Source organism: Marmota flaviventris, chromosome 16, assembly GCF_047511675.1.
Source record: "Marmota flaviventris isolate mMarFla1 chromosome 16, mMarFla1.hap1, whole genome shotgun sequence".
Lineage (NCBI taxonomy): Eukaryota > Metazoa > Chordata > Mammalia > Rodentia > Sciuridae > Marmota > Marmota flaviventris.
In genome coordinates this window covers 37,770,465-37,789,454 of record NC_092513.1, presented here as the reverse complement: position 1 = coordinate 37,789,454, position 18,990 = coordinate 37,770,465, and the positions used below count along the sequence as shown (strand labels likewise).

The window sequence follows — 18,990 nt, the reverse complement described above, 5'->3', positions numbered from 1 at the left end:
TTGCTAAAGGGAGATCACTGGTTAGCAACATGTCTGGAAGATCACAGCATTATTTAATAAAAATGCCATTCCCAGTTATATTAAATTTCCAGTTGTAAATGCTCTATAAAGCTGTTTGCAAGCACTACCCCCACTGAAATTGAAAGCATTCTTGCTTACTCTTAGTTTTTCTCTAATCATAATAATATGTTAAAAATGGCATGATCAAGGGGCAGCTTTATGGTTTTTTTTTGTTATCGTATATCACCACCATTGTCTCAACTTGAAGGTTAGGTACACACACATACACACACACACACACACATCCATTTTCTCTCCAGCATCAACGTCTGGAGCCTTGGGGTTTCAGGGTGGGGGAGGGGATATGCTAACAAAAGCAAATCCCTGCAGCCACATTTTGCATACATATATTAGCCAGAGAATAATCACAATAAGCACTAATCATTTAGAAAAATAATCACAAGTGGAATTTAAGTGCCTATGCAGTAGCAGAAGAGATGTAGTATCAGGTCGTATTGTATGAGAACAGATTTTATAAATTATTTTTATACAAAGCAGTTACATTTTTTTGGAAATTAAATAAACAAATACATTATTACATATTGTAAAGAGTTATTAATGCCTCTTAATAGTTCTGTGTACTATTTTTAAACATTCATTTTCTTCAGCAATATTCCAGCTCTTCAAACATGGACATCTCTTTCACTGGAAAGGAAAGATACAGGGCAGGCAAACTTTTCCTTTCTCAGCAGCGGAGGTCTGTTTACCATGCCACTCTGAGGCAGGTTTTCAACAGTGAGTTGCCCTGTCTTTTTACCTCTTGATTTCTCCATTATTTGTCCCATTTCTGAGTCTTCATGTCAGTAGCTGCTATTACGAATACACACTACCCTTCCCCCACTGGCTGTAATTACTCTCCTTTGTGGCTGAAGCAATATAATCTACATCATCCATATCTATCCTTTTGAGAGGGAAAAGAGGACTTTTGACGCATGTTGCTGTCACTCAGAGGTGAGGGGATTTATAGGTTAGATGGATTCACTATCCTATTGGACTTCTGGCACAATAACCCAGGTATCCTGACTGACTTCTTAGTTATCATCCTAATATGTTTGAAAAGATATTAACCAGAATTCAATATTGCATCTAATGCATGTATTTACATTTATTAGTTCACATACAGTGCACAGGGAGCATTTTAAAACTCATCTTGATTTGTGTTTGTTGTTTCTATTCAAATTAAAAAAAATAGCAGTTAATTTTTCTAATGTGTGCCCTAGTATATATATCTCTATGATTCACAGGTATCCACTTCATTATATCTTAACTGCAGATCACTTTTTCCCTCATAATCCTCTTTCCAAAGCTTTTCTGATGATACCTTCTCATAATTCAAAAAGTTATAGCACCTGTTTTCATTATGTTCATTATTATCTAATTAGTAAAAGGGCTTTTCAAAAAAAAAATTCTCTCTCATCTTCAGGGAGACTGGATAAATGCCAAAACATGTAAACAGCATATGGTATACTTTCAAAATCAACCAACCAGAATTATTTATTTCTAAAGAATTTCTTAGCTTAAAAAATGTTGAAATAATTTCCTGCTTTAATAGGTAATGTTTACCATCTGCTATCCCTTTAAGACTGACTACCTGGAGATCAATCATTATGTATTTTCCAGATCCTTCTCCCCACAAGAAGACAATATTATTTGTAAAGAAAGTTTTCTAAAGTAGGTCATTCTGAGTGTGCCATGACTTAACATTTGAATTTTGAAAGTGAATTATAACCAGTTAAGGTTATATGAAAATAGAAATCCCTAGTCTAAGCTATTTAAGAGCTTTATAGTTTTATATAAAATATATAATTTTATGCAACATTACATAAAATAGAATTTTCATAAGCTACATCAAACATTATTTATATAAGCCCCCATTTTCAATGCAATAATCAGTACATCCAATAAATTATAATATCATTTGCCTTAGAGGAAATAGGAACAGCAGTGAAAATAGCATTTTTCTCAAAAAATTTGTAAGGACTGCTATGGTTTATATTTTAAATGCCCACTGAAACCCATATATTAAAGGCCTGGACCCCAGCATAATGGCTTTGAGAGGTAGAAGACCTTTTCAGAGGTGGGGCCTTATAGTAGGTCCTGAGGTCATTGGAGATATGACCTTTAAAGGGATTATGGGCCCACACCTACTCTCTTCTCTCTCTGTTCTGTTTGGAGCTGTGACCAGTCATTTTGCTCTGACACATACCCCAACATGATGTGCCTCCATCCTGGATGCTGCCCTTACCACGCTTGAGCTGATGTAGGTGCCTCTGAACCACCAAAACTGTAAGCTAAATAAACCCTTTTTCCTTATAATGAAGTCACTTCAGGTATTTTGTTGTGGTAACAAAAAGCTGACTTACATAAGGATTATCTGGTAGGCAGGTCTGAGGAAAAACTTCTGAGATAGTAGAGTTCAATGCAAGGGGAGCAGTAAGTGAATCAAAAGCTACCTTTTATGGAAAGTCTTGGGCATAGTCCCTACACCTTAGGCTGACACTGAATACTGACTCTACTGACAGACTGCATTGCTAATCTCTGTGTCAGTTTCCTCACCACCAAAATGGAAAAAACAATAGTACTTATATCTCATGAGATTTTTATGAGAACCTAAGGAGTAAGTATACATAAATCTCTCTAACAGTATCTGACATATACAAAATACTGTATAAACAATAGGTAATTTTAGGATTTTAAAGACCTCTGTTTCAAATACGATGTCTACATTAGAGTACACTGCAGTACATTTTGAAAATTATTTTTCATATCATCTCTATGATTTTAATATCTACTAAAATAAATAATATTTTAAAATTCTAAAAAATATTAGAAGAATGAACCCATCTATATAGATATTTATCATGGGCTTACAAATTTTAATAAATAAATACACTGATATCTAGTCAAGAACTAAATGAAGTAAATTTTACAATGTCACCCTCTTGTATACCAATTTGAAGAACCATCTGCTGAACAATACCTCAGGACTACAATAAATAGAATTATCATTGAATATAAACAACATAATCTTTTTAGTTTTACAAGAAAATAACATCACTTGGAAAATTTATTTAGCAACTCTTTCTGTAGATATTATGGTAGATGTTAAGATACAAAGGCTTAGATCACTATGCTATAAAAGAGCCATAATAAAAGATTCTGGGTGATATGAAGGAGATTAGTCACTCTTCACAAAAGGATCACGGAAGACTTCATAGAGGGAGTGGCCTAATTCTAACCAGGACATTTAAAAATAAATATGTAAATTTTTTTTCTTGTGTATTAAAAAAGTATTTGTCTGAACCCTCTCTATTTAACACCTAATAAAACAAAATGAATAGGTAACATCTAAAGAAGAATGAAATATGTCAGAAGAGCAATAAATGTGTCTGATAATTGAACATTACAGGTTTACATTGTTGGAAAATATTGCTTTCAATTAAAAAAACATGCTATTCTAGCAAATAAAATAATGTAAATAATATATGGTTGATCTTTAAAAGTAAATTGCCCTTATTTGGACACTCTTATTTTCCTGAGAGGAAGAAAATAACTAGAGTAATGTAATTATAACTGTACTTCATACTGAAAAACAAAATTAATTCCAGATGGGTCAAAGATTTAAATTTTTTTAAAAAATTTATAAAAATATTGGAAGAAAGTGAGAGAGATTGTAAAAACTTACATATAGAGGGAAATAAACTTTGGAATTTCTGCCAGATAAATGACATACTACTTGGCCCAGAAATCAACTTATAGATTATTTATTACACAATCATTTATTCAGTAGCAATTACATTCTAAGCATATGGAATGCAAAGAAAAATAAGACAGTTTTTTAACATCTAGAAGTTTAAGGTCCAGCAGCAGAGACCTATAAGTACACAAGCCTTAACCATTTAGAGTACTATTTTGATAAAATTATGCATAGGATGTTATGAAAACATATAGGAGACATCTTTGTTCTGATATAGGAGGCAGACATATGGAATCACCTAATGAACATGTAGATGAAACCATAATAAAATAGATTGGAGTAGGCCAATATTTCTGTTTAAAATAACCAGAGAAATTTTTAAAAATTCATGCGTGAAATGTTCTAAGGCTTCAGACAGCTGTGAGGCTACCAGGATTTGAGAGCCCCAAGTTCCCTAAGAGAAGGAAATCAGAAAAATGTGAACCAACATTCTGTAAGTAACACTTACCCTCCTCAGGGCAAACACCAATTTTGGTGTGGAAGGAGACAAGACAGATAAGACACGAGAACTTGAATATATCTTGCTAATAGGAAGAGAAAAAAGGAAATTTGGAAATCTCATAATGCTAGAGAGAAAAAAATCAATGGAATTCAGATTGAAAATGATAGCTACAGAACAAAAGGCAAAGAAGATTAGCAGAAAATTGCTTTAAAAAAAGAGTGAATGAATTAAAAAACAAAAAAGAAAGTACTTTTTACTGCACTCTTACTTTGGAACTGAACTTAAAAAGGCAAGGATTATCACCAGGGAAGTATTTTTGAAAACAGTTCAGGCTCTCATCTGGAATTTCCAGTAGGTTAGACCTAAAGGGTAGAAAAAAAGCAGATGGAGAAGGAAGCTTATTATAAGATCTAAAATCCAGCCTCAAGTTAGTTCAATACTTGATTTGATTCAGATGATCATGCCTACTAGGGAAACTCTCTGAGCCAGATATCTTTACCAAGATCCTCTACTATTTTTTCACATACAACATGCGGAATTTAATAAAAAAAATTACAAGGCATATCAAAAAATGGAAGCAAGATAATAAGAAAACAGATTACAGAAAATAGACAATGGAAATAAACATATATATATAACCCAAGTATTAGAGTTATTAGAAACTGTCTTCAAAGTAACTGTGATTAGCCTATTTTAGAGTAGACATGAAAAGAGGGGATTTCACCAGAACCTGAATCTATAACATAGAATAAAATGGACATCCAAGAACTTAAAATATGAATTAATTACAATTAATCATTTAATAGGAAGGTTTTATAATCAATAACAGAAAGATAGGATTAGGAGCTGGAATATAGATCAACAGAGAATGAATAGGTGGAAACACTGAGTTAAATGCATGAAAAGCATGTTACAAATATGTAGGAAAAAGAAAATTATATCAATGATGTGCTCAAAAATTGAGGTTCAATATTATAAATTTCACTGATACAAAGTATGGTTAACATACAATTTATGAATATTAATAGAATATACGATGCTCTACTGGGAATTCCATATGGCAGATTGATTCTCCTTGAATACCCTCATTGATATTTGCTGAACTATCATATCTGTAGGCAACATATGGCTTCATCAACTGACAGTCAAGTGTACTTCAACATGAATGTTGCTTTGTGGTTTTAGTTTGTGTATTATGAAAGTGTAATATAGAAGGTAAATATTGGAAATTCATTTGATTGTCAGTGGTATAAGCAAATTCTTTCCTGAAATCAGATAACTGTTATCAAATGCTGTGTACTTTGTGTGATTTCACTCTTTCTACACTTTCTCAGACTTGTTTTGTAGCCTAGGGAAACTTCTGTTACAAAGAATATTCCATGCACACTCAAGACGAATGTCTAGAGTGTTCTGTAAATGTCTGTTAAGTTCAGTTGGTTTACAGTGTTGTTCAAGTCATCTGATTCCTTAACTGACCTTTGTTTGGTTGTTCTATCCATAATTGAAAACGGGATATTAGACTCTCTACTATAATTGTGTTGCTATCTGCTTCTCTGTCAATATTTGCTTCAAATGTGAGAGCTCTGATATTGAACAGTGTATACGTAAAATAACTGCTGGATCTTCTTCATGAATTGACCCTTTTATCATTGTGTAAAGTTGTTCTTATGTCTTGACAGCATTTTTGTCTTACAGTCTATTTTGTCAGATATTATGATAGGACTGTTAGGACTGCTGTTCTCCTTTGGTTGCCATTCGCATAGAACATCTGTTTCCCACTTTAGCATTCCATCTAGGTGCATCTTTATATCTAATGTGAGTCTTCTGCAGACAGAATACAGTTTGATCCTGAATTTTTCTTTTTTAATTTATTCAGTCAATTTTATCTTTTGATCAGAGAGTTTAACCTATTCACATTTAAAATAATTATGGATAAAGGGAAGGGTGTACCATTGCCAATTTGTTCATTGGTTTCTGTGTGTCTTGCAGCTCTTTTTTCCTTCCTTTCATCTCTTACTGCCTTCTGTGTGTTTCATTGATTCCTGCAGTAGTGTGCTTTGATTCCATTGATTTTTGTTATGTTCTAGATATTTTCTTGGTAGTTACTATTGTAATTACATGAAATACTGGAGTTATCACATTCTATTTTAAATTGGTAACAACTTCAATCACATACAGAAATTTCTACTCCTTATACCCCCAAGTTTATATGACTAATATCCTAAAATACATCTTTTTTTTACTGTGTGCCCATTAGCATGTATACATATTATTTATGTTTGGGTCATTTAAATTCCATATAAGAATTAAAAGTGAATTTGTGGACAAATGACACTCTTATGTGCCTACAGCCAAAATTACAATAATACATTTGCCTAAGTATTCACTTTTACTGGAAAACATATTTTCCTATGGCTTCATATTGCTGTCTAGTATCTTTTTAGTTTAATCTGAAGGATTTCTTTTATTATGTCTTACAGAGCATATAAATAAAATGAACTCTTTTGGTTTTCATTTATCTGATACAATCTTAATTTTTTTCTTCACTTTTGAAAGAAGTTATGCAGGATACAGTATTCTTGGTTGGAAGCATTTTCTTTCAACACTTTAAATATACCATCCCACCGCTCTTAAACTGTGAGGAAGTTGCTGAGAGATCTGATAATCTTGTAGAAGCTACTGTATACATATTGAGTCTTATTTCTCTTGTTCCCTTCAAGATTCTCTAACCTTCAGCAGTTTGGTGTCAATCTCTGGGTTTAACCTAATTAGAGTTGGCTGAACTTCTTGAACTTGTATGTTCATTTCCTTTCTCAGGTTTGGGGATTTTTTTTTTTTTTTTTTTTGGAGGGGGGACACATTTTCTCTTCAAATAAACTCTGCTACTTTCTCTCTTTTCTCTTTCTGAAATTCCAATAATTGGTATATTGATCTGCTTGATGGTCTTCAATTTTCTTCTCTTTGCTCCTTTACAGAGTGATTTAAGATGACCCGTCTTCCACTTCACTGATTCTTTCTTCTGTCTAATCAAGTCTGCTATTAAACCCCTCTAGAGGATTTTCCAACTCAAGTTATATTTTTTTTTTGCCTCCAGAAGTTAAAGAACTACAAAAGTATTTTGTTGATAATCTCATTTTGTTCATATATTGTTTTCAAAATTTTTGTTCAGTTGTCTAGCTGTGTTCGCCGTGAGCTTAATGAGTATCTTTAACACAGTTCTATTAAATTGTCAGAAAATTCAGTGATCTGTTTCTTTAGGGTATGTGTAAGATATTTTGTTTTGTTCATTTGAGTGAGCCATGTTTCTGTTTCTTTGTATATTTTGTGATGTTGATAATGTTGCTGTTGAGACTTGAAAATTTGAAAAAAACATCCACGTGTCTCAGTTTTTATGAATTGGCTTCATGCAAGAGATGATCATCAGTCAGCCCAGCTATACATTCTTGGACTTGCAAAATGCTTTCTGTAGATGTGTATACTCTGGGTATGTGAATGTGCCTTGAACTATCTTAAGTTCCCTGAGCAACTTTATTTCTTCTCTGAAACAGATTATCTCTTACACTCCCTGGTATCTGCCTGTACAAATCCAGAATCTCTGCAGCTTGGCAGCTCAAAGTGATATAAGTAAGATGGTGTTTCAGGTCCTTGATTGCCCTTGGAGTCTTTCGTTAACAATACATTAATCAGAATACCTTTTTGAGAACTCTAAAGAGCAATTGAGAAATAGCAGCATTAGGCCCATGCAAAACCAAGAAGGGATACTGGAAAAATTCTGAGCATTTTGCCTGCTAATATCTCTGTCTGTATTCAGTGTAACATGCTACCCAAAGAAAGAAACCACTTTCACTGGAACACTCCTCCTTCGGGATAGAAACAAGTGAGTAGACCATAATTCACATATTTTGTTTACCTGTTTCATGCCATTTGCCTCTGATTTTTAGTAGCTTCCAAACTATGCCACCGTCCCCATTCATTCTTTGAACAAGGGAAAACAGAAACCTACCCCTTGCGTAGGTCCCAGGTAAACAAAATATGTGAATTATGGTCTACTCACTTGTTTTTATCCTGAAGGAGGAGTTTCTCTCTTTGGGTATCATATTACACTGAATACAGACAGAGATATGAGCAGGCAAAATACTCAGAAATTTTCTAGTATCCCTTCTTGGTTTTGCATTGGCCCGAGGTTGCTGTTTCTCAACTGCTCTTTAGAGTTCTCAAAAAGGTATTCTGATTAATGTATTGTTAACTCAAGGTCTCCAAGGGCAATCAAGGACCTGGAACACCATCTTACTTATATCACTCAATGAAAGTTTAATTTTAACCAACCAATTAAGAAGTGCTTTAAGATGACAGTCACTTAGCAGTGGGAAGTAACATTCAAAAGGCCTTGGTAGAATGCATGACTTTCTTTGACCCAGGATGATTTGCTGATGATTTAGCTTCAGGCATAGGGGTACAGTCCTAGCATGCTTCATAAACTCTGATGTATCCTGCTGAAAGTTTTAAAAACAAAGCAGTTCTAAGACTAATCTGAAGTCTGGTGTTATCCTAAGACAGAGGTTTTTACATCATTGAGATTTCTGAATAATCTCAAGAAATCTACCCTAAGTACATGTATTTATGTGCATTTCCTTCTCCTCAGTGCACATGTGTACATATTTTCATGATAATAGTTTTGCCACCTGATTTCTTCACCTCATACACAAGTAAAAATGCCATTGTATTACAAAATTACATCATTTCTGTCTGCAGCATTGCAATTCTAAGATCAGGCCTAGGTGAAACTGAAAAGTCCTTTGCTACTATCCTGATCTGGCCAAGCCCTCAATCAAATCTGTGTCCAAGAATGAGAATGGAGGGCTGGGGTTGTAGTTCAGTGGTAGAGCACTTGTCTAGCATATGTGAGGCAATGGGTTTGATCCTTAGCACCACATAAAAGTAAGTAAGTAAATAAATAAATAAATACAGGTATTGTGTTCATGTACAGCTAAAATATTTTTTAAGAAAAGAATGAGAATGAATCAGAATTTCAGGTGTCTGTGTAAATTGCACATTGATGGCATCTGCTCTTGCTCTACATCCAAAGATCTATAAATTGTCTTTATTAATAGCAATAGCAATAAGCAACACTTGCTAAATTAACTGGCTATATGCTACATCAGGCAATCTGTTAAATATAAATTAATGTATGATTAAATGCATTGAATGACCTAGGAATACCTCATGAAGGAAAAAAGCACTTTAAAGTTTCTTGAGAGTAAGAACCATGTCTTCTACCTCTCCACTCTAATTGTATATTGCTATGGAGAAAGTGAGTGGGTATAAAATACTATTTATAAAAGTTAACATTAATTACCACACATTGCACATTATTAACAGTTTTGTCTACATATCTTTATCTTTAAAGTTCTATTATTATTCTGAACTCCTTGTATTAAAAAAATGCAGAGCACAATTTCAGGAATGGTAAATGGCTTTGGTGTCTATCGATTCCCATCACTGAAAATTTTCCAGTCAACTTCCTAATGAGTAACATCTCTCTCATCCCCTTTCTTGTATGCTACGCTCTGGATATAATGATGCTGAGGTTTATCCAGCTTCTCACTTATAACAGGCCCTCTGACACCTCTAGATTTGCATGTTCACTCTCTCTCCCCTGGCCTGTTTGAGTCTTAACTAACCTTTCCTGGAAACGCTCCAAGATGTTAACCATCTGGGTAAAATGACACTCTTATGTGCCAACAGCTAACAAGTACTTGTCACGTTGTAATTATCATCAATATTATAATCTTCATAAATAAACTCTGAGCTTCCTGAATATAAAAGTTATCTCACTCCTGGGTATCACAGTTTCTATCACAGTACTTGAATATTAGGGATCCTACAAAAATATGAACATATACATTGCAATAATGATTGAACCATTAAATAAAGGAACTACTAGATTTTTAAAGAATGAAATTAAAATATGGGAAGTTTAACTTATAATTCCTTTTTCTTCTCAGCTCTGTCTCCATAGCCTCTGCCAACTGTATGTCTTTTCTATTGACTTGGAAAGTCATCACACTGATTATTCTTCAGTCTCTACCTTCATAATCCATTCTATGGGATGTGCCCAAAGATGTCCTTGTCAAATGCAAATATCACCCTTTATTGGAGTCATCATGGCAAAACCATTGTTAGAAATGACCTATTATATTATGATGCACATTTATACAGACCTAATATGTGTAAATAGATAGGAAGATAGATCAGATATTTAATAAAATTTAATCCTCACAACACATATTAGGTATGCAAAACTCCTGGTTCAAAACCCGCCTTCCTCTCTGGTGCTCTTTACAGAATGTACCAAAAGGGGAATAACTTTTTTTTATGTTAAATAACTGGAATTCTCTGGACATACCAAACTCTCTTCTGATACCATGTCCTGTCTATATCTCATTTTCCCTCTATCTCTCTCTTTCTCTGTGGTACACTCTTCTATTTCTTATTCACTGGATAATTCTGATTATTTCTTTAAGATGTAGCTCAGCATCCTCTTATTCTTAGAAGCCACACATGAATGCTGACAGTCTGACAGATGCTCTTCTTCAGTGTTCACACAGCATCTGTGTATAGTATAAGCACTGTCTCCTGGGATTGCAAGTTTCCAAAAATGGCTCCAAATGTTCCATGCATCCCATAATGTTCCCCTTGTGAATTGCCTTTCCTGAATCTGGGCTGACCTGGGATTCCCTTAAACCAATAGAATGTAGAAATGGGGAACTTGTATGAGTTCTGGACCCAATCTTAAGATAGGGTGTCAGTAATGACCTCTGAACTGCCAGAAAGACCATGTGCAGAGTGACCACATGAAGGGAAAGAGGCCTCATACATGGCAAGAATGATGTTCTGGCGAGTCAAAACCTCAGAGGGGATTGCCGCCCCAGACAACCTCAGAAGAAGCAGAAGAACCATCAACTAAACTCTGCCAATCACAAATTTACAAAGTATTTTCAATTGTCAGTTTTTGGAACCATATTTTCATGCAGCAGTAAGTAAACAGAATACCTTGTCTCTTAGTGTCAGAACAGTTTGACAGTAGATGTGCATTAGAACAGTACATTGTACTGAGTGTTTATCAATGAATGTTTATTGAATTGAATTAATGAATCAATTTCTCATCAATTTGAATATATTAAAACACAGTCTTGTTTTTTACACTTCTCATTTTACAACCACTTTTTAATGACATTACTTTACATAGTTGGGAACTTGGATGATTTCTATACCAATCGGCTTAACTGGTTTACATATCACACTACTTCCTCCTCACTATTTCATTTTCCCATTGCATTTTGCTTTTACTGAAACAGTGTATGCCATTAATTTACATGTTTATTGTCTGTCTCCTCGATAGCCCTTTTCAATTTATTAAAATATTAGTTAATAAAAATATGAGATACAAGGGAGAGTTTTGGTTTTGTTTTCCTATTTGGATTTATCCCACATACCTAGGGATAAATTAACTGCTAAGAGCAGTTGTTCAGTACTTTTTGGTTGAATTCATTCATTATTTTAGAAGGAAATGGACATATTGTGAAATGAGAATTTGGAGAAAATTAGGAGTTACAGAAGGTATATATCTGGTGTCTGCATAACCTGAGGCAAGAAATTTTACATCTCTGTGTTTTGGCAAAGACTGCAGAAGAAAATTGTGGATGGAAATGAGATAATGCATATGAAATATCCTGACCTCTTCAGAATAAAGGTACTGTGAAAATGCAGAAAGATATCTTTCCTGCCTTGCTGCACAACTTAATCCAAGTCACAAAGGTATTTATTTCTCAGACATTCAGTATTATTTCCTCCAGAAAATATAAGTTCAAATTAAAGGAATGTATGAGGCTGATAAGCCCTAATTGGGCTGAGTTTCTCAGAGAGAAAAACTGTAAGGTTTATATATAATAAAATAGCCACGAAGCCCTCACTTGAATATTACAAGATAAAAAAAATATGTCAGAAAGAACACAATTAAGAACTAAGAGTACCTACATGTATTTAGCTTATTATTAATTCATAATAGATATTTGAAAGAATATGTTTGCAGAATTAGTGTTGAATGATTAAATTGGTCTTAATAGTGCTTTCAACATATGGTCAATAAGAAAAACATAAGGAGATGTTATTGCCAACATTCAAATCCTATAGGCCAAGTCGTGTAGAAAAAGAGAAGCACTCTTCCATTTTGTTCGTTACTATGGTTCTCAGTGAAGATAGCACAGGAGCTCTTTGGAAGGAAATAATATGTACAAGATGACCTTAGCAGACGGTGGCTGGGGCATGCAGTGTTTCCCAAAATGTCCAAGATTGATCTGGCTAAATTCATTCTATCAAGGCACATCTAACATCAATAGAATAACATTACTGAGTTGTGACAAAGGGAGGATGAGTCTGTTGTTTCCATCAGCTCCCATTAATGGTATAAGAACTCCTAAGAACCATGCAAAAACTAGAGTAAGAATAGCCAGTTGATTTTAGAAGATGTTTCTTCTATTTACACATTGCATAATATTTTTATCACCAAACTTATAAGTTTATTGGAGTAAAGGAATTAGGTCTTAAGTACTTGTATTTCTAATAATATTTGAAAAAACTGATCAGTAGGCAGTTAACATGATCATAGTTGCTACAATTTCTTCAATGATGTTATAGGAGCTACCTCTCTCTTTAATTACCAAAGGAATTAATTATGTAATATTTAGAATGATATATACCAAAAATGACAGTAAGTCTGCCAAGATAGGAAGATAAAGCAGAACATGAAAAAAAGTGAAATAAAACTACATAAGAAAAATGTCCAAAGGAAGAAAGTAAGAATTGAAGAAATGACAAATATCAAAGTCCATCATATTAATAATTGCCAAAAAGTTTCAGTTGAAAGAACAGAAGAAAAAAGAGCTACAGATGGATGTCCATCTCATTCTGAAGTTTAGAAAATTTCTTCTGTTATTATTTCCCTGGAGAACTTATCCAACCCTTTAGTCTGTGGTTCACAGTTCTCCTCGATCTTAATGCTTCTTAAATTTTATGTGTGCATGTTGTTCCAGAGTTCTTGTATATTCTGATCACAATTTTTTTCTTTAATACTGTCTGAACATTTTAGGCAGGCTACTTTGTCTTCCGCCTCTGAGAGTCTGTCTTCAGCTTGGTCTACTCTATTAGAGAGACTTTAAATTGAACATTTTATTTGATTCTAACAGGGGAGAATGAAAGGGATTTGTTAAATATTTTTGAGAACTGTAGAAATTTATCTACATGATGAACTTCAGATGTCAATTAAGTACATGAGCCTCACCTAAGAGGAAAAAAAGAGGAAGAATCTCAACAAGTAGAAACCTTTCTTAGAAATCTCTGCTGGAAAATTACAAATTAGCCAAAAATGTAGAGCATGACCATTTCTTCCTAAACGTGTAATATGCTACAGATGTAATACCAATTATTTCCATGCCATTTCCCATTTGAAGTTTGAAAATTTTCTGGGATAAATTTAATCTTATTTTTATGCTGTACATCAAAGTAGAAATCATCTGATTTTTCAAAAATAGTAATGATAGATCCAATTTCACTCATATATCCAATACAGTTTTATATAACAAAATTAAAATAGGTAGGAGGATGGAAACATGTCAATAGTAATGTCATAGAAGGAATTCACTTGGACTTTAATAGTAGCAAGTGAAAAATCATAGTGCATACTCCTTTAAGGAATTATCTATACACAGAATGAACAGTTTTGAATATCTGAAGTAAATGAAAATTGCAAAACAGAAAGATTGTTAATTTACAGAACTGGTTAGACATCCTTAAGTGTGTTATTCAAAATGCCACTCGTCATTCAATCAACTTTATGTCACAGTAGTACAAAGAGAAGTAACCTATTGATGCTGTATTGCTTTTTCTATTAGTATTGAAACCCCTGATTCTGACTATGTAGATAAAATTCATTTATCTTTGACACCTTTTCCTTCTTGCTCATTCCTCAATCATGCATATTAATGGACAAAAGATGAAAAACTGAACCTAAATGAAATGAACAGCTTAGGGCAAACCATATTCACATCTTCATCTGACCAAGGTCTTCATTTGACCAAGAGGAGTAATCAAATTACAAGTTACACTGAAAAGACAGCAACCTTGACATTACCAGAAGCAACACGGAACCACTCATCCAAAGAGTGGGGACAATGGCTGCCTGCATTGCATAAAAGTCTGGATAAAAGTCTTCCTAAAACATCCATGTGGCACAGGCTGGGCCCTAAGGCAGTGCTACTGGGAAGTTGTGAAACTATTAGGAAATTGGGACCTGGTGGGAAGCCTTAGGTCACTGGGGTGTGTCCTTGAGGGAATGGCAAGACCTTGGCCATTCCTCTCCTGTTTTCTGGCTTATGAGGTGAGTGGGTTTGTTTTACCACAAGTCTCACCCTCCCTTCTCATCCCTTTCCCTCACATCAGGCACAAACAATGACTGGAAGCTTCAGAAATGTGAGTTACATAAACCTTTTTTTTCTTATAAGTTAATTATTTCTGACATTTTATTATAGTGATAGAAAGCCTACTAATACATTCACCTACAGGTGTGACTGTTGGGCAAATTTTCTGCTTTCTCAAAATAAGTAAAGTGGCACTTTAGTATTTATCATCCCACTACTCAATATCTTAGAATAATCTTATTTATTTTCTGCTCATTGGCAATTCGTCTTATCCCTAAAGTATATATTTTCGGTACTATAAATGAAATTACAGAATCAAACTTTGGTGATATTTTATTGAAAACAAAAATTTTCTTGTAAAAGAAAAAAGATCAGTTGTTAAAAGGAAGTATACTGAGGCTTTTGCTCTTGCACTTACAAACAGTGTTGGATAGAATTCATGTCTTCAACACTGGGGTTTCATATCTGTTAAATGGGCATAACTAATGCTATAGACCTCAAGGAGTTTCTGTCAGACCTCAATAAAACAATGCCTAGAAATGCTTCTGATAAACCACGACATGAAACAAAAATATAACAAAAATTATTGCTTCCAGACAATATGTTCTGTATTATTATATGGAGGCAATTACTAAGTATATAATCTGGTTATATACGGATATTAAAGATGAATTATTTTCTCTCAAAGATAATATTATCTTGCTTAAAAGCAATACTAGTTAGCAGTTCTATGAAAGAGTCATTATGTTGGTGACACCAACGTACAGGAAACAATTCCCTTTACGCAGTTAGAAACTGACATCTATTCTTCCTTGTCACATACTGACTGGTGTGATTGAACTATTAGAGACGTTTCATGAGTTAATATTTTATAAACAAATTCCATCATAAGAAGCCAATTATAATATGTAAGATACAATCATCACACACACTGTTGCTTATAAAACGCAAAATATTTTTAATTTTATTAAATATTTTATTTTTATTTATTCAAAGCTCTAATGAATCCAAGGAAAATTAAGCAGTTAATTTTAACCACTTGAATCACCTATCTATCCTTAGCTGACTTCTCTTATTTGTGGAGATTTTAATGAATGGGGTGTCAAGGAATAAAGAAAAATGAAGACTACAACAAAGGATTGTCATTAACACCATATGCAATATTATTGTGATCATCTTTTTATATCATATGAGACTGGATATAGCCTGAGGATACATGTCCTTGACCTTCTACCAGATATGTCACAATATCAAAAAAAAAAAAAAAAAAAAAAAAACCCTTGGATCCTATACCCTCTATTTCAAAAGTTCATCTGAAGTGTTGTCAGTAATAATTGCAGATTCTGACATCTAATCATTCGTAATGGGGAATTGTTCTTTAAAGATGACATGCTAGAATAATTTCTTCCTGAAGATTAGTATGCATTCCAAGTCATGAAATATCCAATTCATGCTCCTGGATCATTACTGTTATAAAAATTACCCTTCAAAATTCAATACTAAATAAATGTGTAATGCTGTGAATGGTAGCAGATTCAACGCATATACTTTAGTTGTAAATTGTGACACATAATTCAAAAGTATTATACAAAGCAATGTAAGTCAATTGTTATATACATTTCTGTGGTTTGGCTTTATATATCACTGATTTCCCCAGAACTGAAGAAGCTGATTCTACTCTTAAAAATCTTCCAAATATACTCCATATTTTCTAAACAAAGAAGCTTACTATGATCATCCTAATGTATAAAAATTTCAAAAACCATGAATTTTATTCCACATGGTATTTTTAACATATTTATAATTTATGCATCTTATTTTTGCTACAATATTTATTCTTGCAATAGATAACAAAATCTACAAAAATATTCTGTTTTATTAAACCAATTCAATAAGAGCATGCAATCAACTAGAAAACCAAGTGTTATCCAAATAAGACTATCACTGTATTCTTCAGGAGAAAAAGGAGTGCAATCGTATTTAGAAACTAGCACAGAAATCTAGCTCAGATGCAATTTTAAGAAGTGTTAGAAGGAATATCAAATGCTTGAAAGAGAATACATATGCAATTTAGCTCATTGTCTTAAATATCCCCAATCATCTCATAAACACATTTGTTTGTGCAACCATGACAGGTAACATTAATTTTATTTGGAAGTTACAGTATTCAAGTAATCAATTATTAATAACAGCTTGCTAACTCTCAAAAAAAATGGTTTCTTGGGGCTGGGGTTGTGGTTCAGTGGTAGAGCGCTCGCCTCACACATGCGAGACCCTGGGTTCGATCCTCAGCACCACATAAAAAAATAAACAAGGGAAATAAAGGTGTTGTGTCCAACTACAACTAAAAAAAAAAAAAAAAAAGGTTTCCTACTACTAGTTCAATTAAATGTGCCAACCCTACATTTCATGGAAGTTTAAATGATGTCACAATACATTCTAAAATCCAGACATTGAAAATGTGAACAATTAGTGAATACTCAATAGTTTTATCAAAAGCAATGAGGTTTTACTTTTTTTTTTAGGCTGAAATGTACACATTTTTTTATCATTTGTACCTCTAACAAGAATTTCAGCATGTAAATGAGATCCCCAAATGTTCTTTAATTCATTGTTTTATCTATATATTATAAAGTTCAATGAACTTATAATGAATTTTATTTTGTTTTTATTAATTAGCAAACTCATACATACACGTGTCTCCTTTCACCTAGAAAAAAACAATAACCTAAAACTTTGAGTAATTCATTAACTACCGAGTTCAGATTATAGGAACCTAGAAACCTTTGATAGGAGATGAAGCAGTAAGTAAATTCTGGGAATTTTTAGAACACTTGTTTCTTTGACTTAACTGAGAACTTTGGTTGAATATTAGAGGAAATTTCCATTTATTAGAAAACAAAGTAGAAACACAAAATCTTTGCCATTAAAAACATATAGTTATTATGCTTGGAGAGGTTTTAAATATTTATATGGATTTTCAAAATACAGCACTAAGAGTTTGACTAGAGAATTGCTAATATCTAAAAATATAAGCAGTTTCATAGGAGGACTTGATTTCAAGTATATATTCTAACAGTAAAAACAATAATTTGAAGTCAGAGGTTCAAAGTAATATTTGTGTGATTTTCCACATATTAACATGAATAATTAATCTAATTTAGAAAGCAAATTTGAGATACCCCTTTTTATTTACTATGAAATTATGTTGTAAAAATTCATATTACACATGATTCACTCACTCTTGAGAATTATCAAACAGCTCTCTAAATATTTCATTATTTTATTACATTAAAATACAAAGTTTTTTATTTTCATCCTTAAATTATGAGCAGCTATCTTTAATTTTTGTATGTTTTTTTCCAACTATTTAAGAGTCTACACCTGATTAAAATACAGCACATAATCACAGACCTCACTATGATTTAAAATATTAAATTTGCTATCAAGGGAAAATACTTTCAAACTTTGTTACAAAAATATTCAAGTATTTACATATAATTTGAATGTTCAAACTTCACTTACATTGTAGACCCCCCAAATTTTAAATGCAGCCTGTTGTCACTAGTCAAGAGTTGGCATGTCAAATCGGCACTAAAGCTTTCCAAAGCTGTCTACTGTGCAAAACATTGTAATGCCTTATATTTGAAAAGTGCTTTAATATGTGTAAAACATTTTTTGAAGGAGAATGTTAAACATATGTTCCTTTAACTAAGTAGACATCTAACTTTTGTTCAAGAAAATTATGTTTGCTATTGTATCTGTAAGAATAATGTCAAAACTCTAATATAATTAATCAATATTACAGAATGATCTGGAAGGACCAAGGGGTCACTATAAAACAAAGCTCTTCGTCTTAGATTGTGATAGTGTAGAGAGCTCAAGATAGCAATGTGAATCAATGACAAAATATCAGCTACCAGTGTGTTAAAATATTTTTAAGTAGCTTCTAAGTGGGAGACAGGCTGTGGATAGAACATGACCAAAATAGGGAAACCTTTCCATTCCACCTGTATTCCAGTGGTGGAAAGAAAAGAAATGAAATGCTAAAGTTAGTGACATAGTAGAAGAAGGTAAGTATTACAAAGAAAAATAAAGCAGGAGAGGTATAGAGAATTTTCAATTTAAATTAAGTGATCATCTAAGCCCTCACTGAGAAGATGCTATTTGAGCATATGCTTGATGGAAACCATGGGACAGGAAATGAAGATAAAAGAAATTTTAGGTAAAATTAACAATAATTACCAAGACGTCTA

The 18,990-nt window shown here is 33.1% G+C and overlaps 1 protein-coding gene across 5 annotated transcripts in view; it reads right to left on the bottom strand.

Annotated features, from left to right (window-relative positions):
* Nol4 (nucleolar protein 4) overlaps positions 1 to 18,990 on the bottom strand; it is a 306,404-nt gene that overhangs the window by 161,043 nt on the left and 126,371 nt on the right. The window lies entirely within an intron of this gene.